Genomic DNA, 7,000 nt, shown 5'->3' with positions numbered 1-7,000 from the left:
CTAACTTGTTAGTATCCTTTACTACTGGTTTATACAATAAAATATTTAGCCTACTGTTAGCTAGCTTGATAGTGCCCCTGATACTTGTTAGCCTGAAAGCCTAATTATTTCATGGCTATTTTTTTGATATTCAGGGAAACCTTCATCATTCAATCAGATATTTAAAAAGAACAGAATATAACAAACATTTATTAAACAACAATAACACACCATATCCACCTCAGGGGAAATCTGAGGTAAAAGGAATTGTGATTCCACTCTGTCTTCTGCTCTTTAGCTGCTCAGACATGATTATCACCTGCTGCATGCTGTTTCAGCTCAGACTGTTTCAGGGCAACTGAAATAGCACTACTGTAAATTGTACAGTTTCTCTTGTATTCATTTCCAGGAACAGGACTGACCCTGTATCCCGTTTCACATTCACACCTGTACCTCAACATCTTCTTGCGTTTTACGAGCAAACTTGTGTTGCAAGACATTATTTATGAACTGCACAACTGTGTCTCCATAACCAGGGTATTGATAATGTTGATCTGCAGTCTCACACAGAACGTGTCCCATACAGTGATTTTGAGCTTTTCCACTATTTCTTGTGAAACTTGTTTGATTTTATTCACTATTATGTTATTCTCACCACTGTGATTTCATGTATGTATGAAAAAATGTGTACAAAATTGTTAAATCAATTGCATCCCTTATTGGCTCAATAAGAGATGTAGCATTCTATTTTTCAATATAATAATCCCATATTATAAGGGACGGGTGGCAACCCTGCCAGAAAGCTAACATAACTTTGCCAAACAACTTCGCTAACAGGTTGTCTTGCACTAGAGCAGTACTGTCTGCTCAAGCCAAAAATAATCGATAACAAAGGATTAGCTGAAGGGTCACTGACTAGGTTCAGCCCAATGACTGCATCTGTAAGTGGACACAGCATGGCACCATTCACTCCCACTGTGTGGTTCTGAAGCCTTTTTTGGGGAGAAATGGGAGTTGCCATCTTGTGAAAATAGGAGTCAGATCATACACAGTAGATACGACTGAACGGACAGTGGGTCCACCACTCACCTGCCCAAAATGCTACATTGTAGTCATATTATTTTTGCAGCTATATTGATTTTACCATTATTAGGAAAAGAGTCATGACTGACAGCTACCATTTGCTAGCTAGCTGACTGTAGCAAACCTTACGGGTTCAGATGACGAGGGGGAGAGATGCGTGTCATGTGTTTGTGGCTCGTGTCTGATGTTAATGTTCTGTTTTAGATTAAACTTTACATTTGAGTTCACTCGGTTCTCGCCTCCTCCTCGCCCGTCTTTGACGCTGGTTACACTGACATTATCCATCATTTTAATCAAAGTAATGCAGGTATAAGTAGCTAATGTAGAGTGCTGAAAATATACTGGTAAACAGCAGTCAATATTTATAATCAACACAACTTTTTTTTGTAGGAAAAAATAGCTGCTTTTCATGATTTTCTTCTAGCTGTGACACCTGCAGTAAGTTAGACATCTAAACGGTGAAGTGCTCTTTTATTCTCCACTCTTTCTGTCAGTGGAGTTCGTTTACAGTTAATCATAAATTATTAAGAAGTGTAGCTAGTGCTAGCTGCCTTGGTTTGTGCCATCACTTCATTCATTCATGCTGATTTGCTAGTTCTAATATCACTACAATGAGTTAGCTTAGACAAAATTAGCGGCATAAGCCTACCGGGAAAACCAGGAAAACTGCAAAGAATTCCATACAGAGGGTCTGTTACAACAGTTTACAGCAGGACAAGACATGGCTACTGAACTTTCAGGAGCTTCAGGTGAGTGTAGGAAATGTGTGTGTGCCTTCATGAGACCTGTCTTGTCCAAAACTGTCACCTCATCAACCACGCCCTTTTATTTACCATCAAATAACTCCTATAAAACATATTTATCGTAAGGAAAAATATTTGGCGAGATATCAACTTCAACTGAACATTATTCCTGAAAATAATTTGTAAAGATGTAACTTTACCATCTTTTCCATTGACTAGTGGGTAATGGAATGAAGTGTGTATAAATATAGTCACTGGATCAGCCCCACTGGTGTTGACTGACAGATTACAACAGAAATAAACCTGTCATTATGAAATATAACTCTCATGACAAAGGGCAGTAAAAAAATCAGTTTTTTAAAATCCATTTTAATAAAATAGATAGATAGATAGATAGATAGGTAGATATACTTTATTGATCCCATGAGGGAAATTCTTGTGTTACAGCAACATAGCTGTCAGTAGCAAGATACAACATGTACACACACAAAATATAAAATACAATAAGTTAAATTAAATGTAGTAGTGCAGATATGGAACACAGTTGTAGATTTAACCAGATTTACATCAGTATTTACATAAGTACACTTGGGAAAACTGGCAGTGAATAATGAATATGAAGAACCTTGAGAATGTAGAATATAATGACAGCTGTCAAAATGATAGCTTTCTTGTAGTAGTGTAATGTGAAAGTGTTATCATCTGTCATACACAGGTGAGCTGTTGTACAATGTTATTGTGAATGGTAAGAATGAACTCCTGTAACGTTCTCTGTGACAACGAATTTGAATGAGTCTTTTGGAAAATGAAACGGATTGTCGATGATGTAGAGCAGTTTGTTCAGTGACCTCCTGTTCCTCACTGACTCAAACGTCTCCAATTTGTGTCCAATGATAGATCCAGCCTTGCGAATAAGCTTGTTAATCCTGCTGGTATCCCTGGCACTGATGCTGCCCCCCAGCAGACCACAGCACAGTAAATGGCACTCGCCACCACAGACTGGTAGAAGATCTCCAGCATCTTTTTGCATACATTGAAAGATCTGAGCTTCCTCAGAAAGTAGAGTCTTCTCATTCCCTTCTTGTACACAGCATCAGTGTTGGTCCTCCAGTCCAGTCTGTCATTTAAGTGTACACCCAAATACCTGTAGTTATTAACAATTCCAACTTCCTCACCCATGATGGTTATTGGCTTAATCAGAGTTTTAGTCCTCCTAAAGTCCACCATTATCTCCTTGGTCTTTGTCACATTTAGGAGTAGGTCATTCTTAGTGCACCAGTCCACAAAGTTATTCAGTAGTCCCCTGTACTCTGACTCCTGTCCATCCCTAATACACCCCACCACTGCAGAGTCGTCAGAAAACTTCTGCAGGTGGCATGATTCAGAGTTGTACTGAAAGTCTGAGGTGTACAAAGTGAACAAAAATGGAGACAGGACAGTCCCCTGAGGTGCTCCTCTGTTACTGACCACTGTGTCAGACAGAGAAGCCCCCAATCGCACAAACTGGGGCCTGTCTGACAGGTAGTCAGCAATCCAGGTAAGAGTGAGTACGCTGCAGCAGATAGATGACCGCATCATCCACACCCACATGAGGCTGGTAAGCAAACTGGAGTGGGTCCAGTGCAGGTTTCACCTGTGGCACCAGATGGGCTAAAACTAGTCTCTCCAACACTTTCATGACATGTGACGTCAGGGCAACCGGTCTGAAGTCTTTGAGGCCAGATGGGGTGGCTTTCTTAGGTATCGGTACTAGACAAGATGTTTTCCATAGCACCAGTACTCTTTCCTGCATCAATTATATTGTAGATGTGCCTTAGGATACCAGACAGCTGAGTAGCACAGGACTTAAGAACCCTGGGACTAACACCACCAGGGCCTGCAGCCTTGCCTTGATCAAGTCTCTCCAGCTGTCTTCTCACCTGGTTGGACTTCACAGTCGGTCGGTCCAGGTGAGGAAGGCAGTGGGGAGTTATGGTCAGGGATACTCAGCAGGGTGTGGTGTTGCTGTAGATGTGTATTTGGTGTCTGCAAGGGTGACAGGACTGTTCCTGTGTGGGACGGCCCAGCAGGGGGTCCTGTGCTGAACCTCTTAAAAAATACATTCAGTTCGTTGGACTGAAATGCGTTATTGTGAAAATTAGTAAAATTAAATAATGTTACATAATAATGAGTATAATTTATTCAATGAATAATTTATATGTTTACTGTTGCATTTATTCATTTTACTGTTTATTTTATATTATATTTAATTGTGACTAAAACGGCATTCCACAGAAACGTGCTTCGGGCTGAGTATCGAGCAGCTCCTCCCCATTCTACAGCAGACTGCAGTGACGTGGGGCTGCAGCAGTGCAGATGGATGAATCTGGAAAAACGGCGTTTAGTTTCACATTTAAGTAACAGGTTCCACAAAAAGCACAACGAACTGAAACCATGGATTTTGGGACACAGGGGCTTCGTTAGCATCTTTTTACTGAGCAAATATAAACCTTCAAGTGAGTGAGTATTTTGAGTTTTTTATTTTAAAAATGTGTTAAATTGTGCTTCTGGTGTAATAATAATAATAATAATAATAATAATAATAATAATAATAATAATTAATTTAATTGTGACTCTCACGATTCTCTTCAGCTTTATGGAATCTCAATCAGGTATGAAAATACCTACTGTGTGTGTGTGTGTGTGTATATATGCGTGCACGCTTCCGTCCGTACATACATACATACGCTCACCTTTGTGGTGCAAGTGCCTGCACTAAGAATGTCACGAAGAATGCATGTCTCTTGTCCCTGTCTTACACCCCCGGCCGTCAAATACAGCCCCTCTCAGGTGTCTTCTAACTACCATGTGTTCCAATTAACCATCTATCCAGTGGCGGCTCATCCATATTGGCATATTGGTGGGGCATAGTCTCACTCTTTATTCAACAAATATTAATCTTCATAAAGTCCTGATTTGCAACTCCATATGTTTTACTAATATTAACTACCTCTTTTCACTGACATGTGAATTGAATAACATTGATTATCTCATTATAATTGCACCTGTCAAGGGGTGGGATATATTAGTCAGCAAGTGAACAGACAGTTCTTGAAGTCGATGTGTTGGAAGCAGGAGAAATGGCTACTGCAGCACACATTGTGGAAAAAGTTAATGCTGGCCATGATAGAAAGGTGTCAGAACACACAGTGCATCACAGCTTGCTGCATATGATACTGCATGGTCAGAGTGCCCATGCTGACCCCTGTCCACCACTGAAAGCGCCTACGATGGACATGTGTGCATCAGAACTGGACCATGGAGCAACGGAAGAAGGTGGCCTGGTCTGATGAACCATGTTTTTTTTTACATCATGTGTACGGCCGTGTGCGTGTGCTGTGCTTACCTGGGGAAGAGAGAGCACCAAGATGCAAGATGTGGGAAGAAGTCAAGCCGACGGAGGCAGTGTGATGCTCTGGGAAACCTTGGGTCCTGGCATTCATGTAGCTGACACGGAGCACCTACCTAAACATTGTTGCAGACCAAGTACACCCCTTCATGGCAAGAGTATTCCCTAATGGCAGTGACCTCTTTCAGCAGGATAATGCACCCTGCAAAAATTGTTCAGGATTGGTTTGAGGAACATGACAAAGAGTTCATGGTGTTGACTTGGCCTCCAAATTCTCCAGATCTCAGTCCGATCGTGCATCTGTGGGATGTGCTGGACAAACAAGTCCAATCCATGGAGGCCCCACCTGGCAACTTACATGACTTAAAGAATCTGCTGCTAACATCTTGGTGCCAGATACCATAGCACACCTTCAGAGGCCCTGTGAAGTTCATGCCTTGATGGGTCAGAGCTGTTTTGGTGGCACAAGCTGTTTTGGGACCTACACAAAATTAAGCATGTGGTTTTAATGTTGTGGCTGATCGGTATAGGTCAAATCTTTTGTTTTTACTATACACTGAAAACATTTGGGTTTGGGATCAAAAGATTAATATGAGATGATGGATAAGAATTTCATCTTTCATGTCCTGATATTTTCATCTAGATATGTTAGGTAGATATGAAGGTATCACAATCCACGATTCGAAGAAGACTTAAAGAGCAGAAATATAGAGGCCATACCAAAGAAATACAGGGATGAGCCACAAAAGTTCTGGAACCAAGATTAACTGCCAACGTGATGGAAAGGCCAAAGTGTGGAGAATGACAGGATCTGTTCATGATCCAAAACATATGAGTAGTGGTTGATGGCTATATCACCAAGGCCAATATATCGGCTGATATGTGGCATTTTGTAATTATTGGTATCGGCCGATAAGTCTTCCCGTCAGCCAATATGTGACAAGCCAGACTTTTAATTCCATATAGCGCATAAGCACATTCTTCCTTATTCTGGCTAAAAAACTCCCACTAAGGCGTAAAGCGAGCATCTGACAGACAGTAAAATGACCAGTCATTGTATGCTTTTTAATGTGATGTTACGTGATGTTACACACAACAACATTCTGGTGTGCAACAAAGTCTTATTCAAACAGTACCGTGACATGTCAGATCTGCAGCCCAGCGGTAGCAAACAAGCTCATGGTGAGCTCCCACAGGGAAACAGACGTGCAATAAACAAACTCATACAAAACTGAAAACATTTTACCTCACAAACAATCACAAATCCCATGGCTGGTTCTTCCTTCGGTAACTTTTAAACAAGACGCTGTTTTCCTGTGGACTCAAAAGCCTGTGTACCCCTGACTGAAAGCTGGGTTGGGTGAGCTGGATGAGGCCAGAACACTGTATGCGACATACTGCAAGATAATAAGTTTGAATTCCTAGATTTTAAATCAATGTGCACTGTAGTTAATTATCCATGATTAATGTAATATAATGTGTTGTGTACCCTTTCATGTGTTCCAGTTGTTTTTTTTTTACCTAACTAAACATGTAATGGTAAAAAAAAATATATGCCTTTTGTCATGCAGGCTTGTATTATTTTTATACAGACAGACAAGCAAAACAAGTTATATTTAACAGACAGACAAGCAAAATACAACAGGCATAAATCTTCATTGTTCAAATAATATTCTATACTTTGAATTAAGTTAAGAAAGTAAAACAACCTAAAGTAACTATATGAGATTTATGAGTAACTATGTATTGTAGATAATATACATGGAATTATACATACTATCTTTTACTTTAATTAATGACTATTGGT

This window comes from Pangasianodon hypophthalmus, chromosome 4, assembly GCF_027358585.1.
Source record: "Pangasianodon hypophthalmus isolate fPanHyp1 chromosome 4, fPanHyp1.pri, whole genome shotgun sequence".
Taxonomy (NCBI): domain Eukaryota; kingdom Metazoa; phylum Chordata; class Actinopteri; order Siluriformes; family Pangasiidae; genus Pangasianodon; species Pangasianodon hypophthalmus.
Note: the sequence above shows the minus strand (reverse complement) of the source record.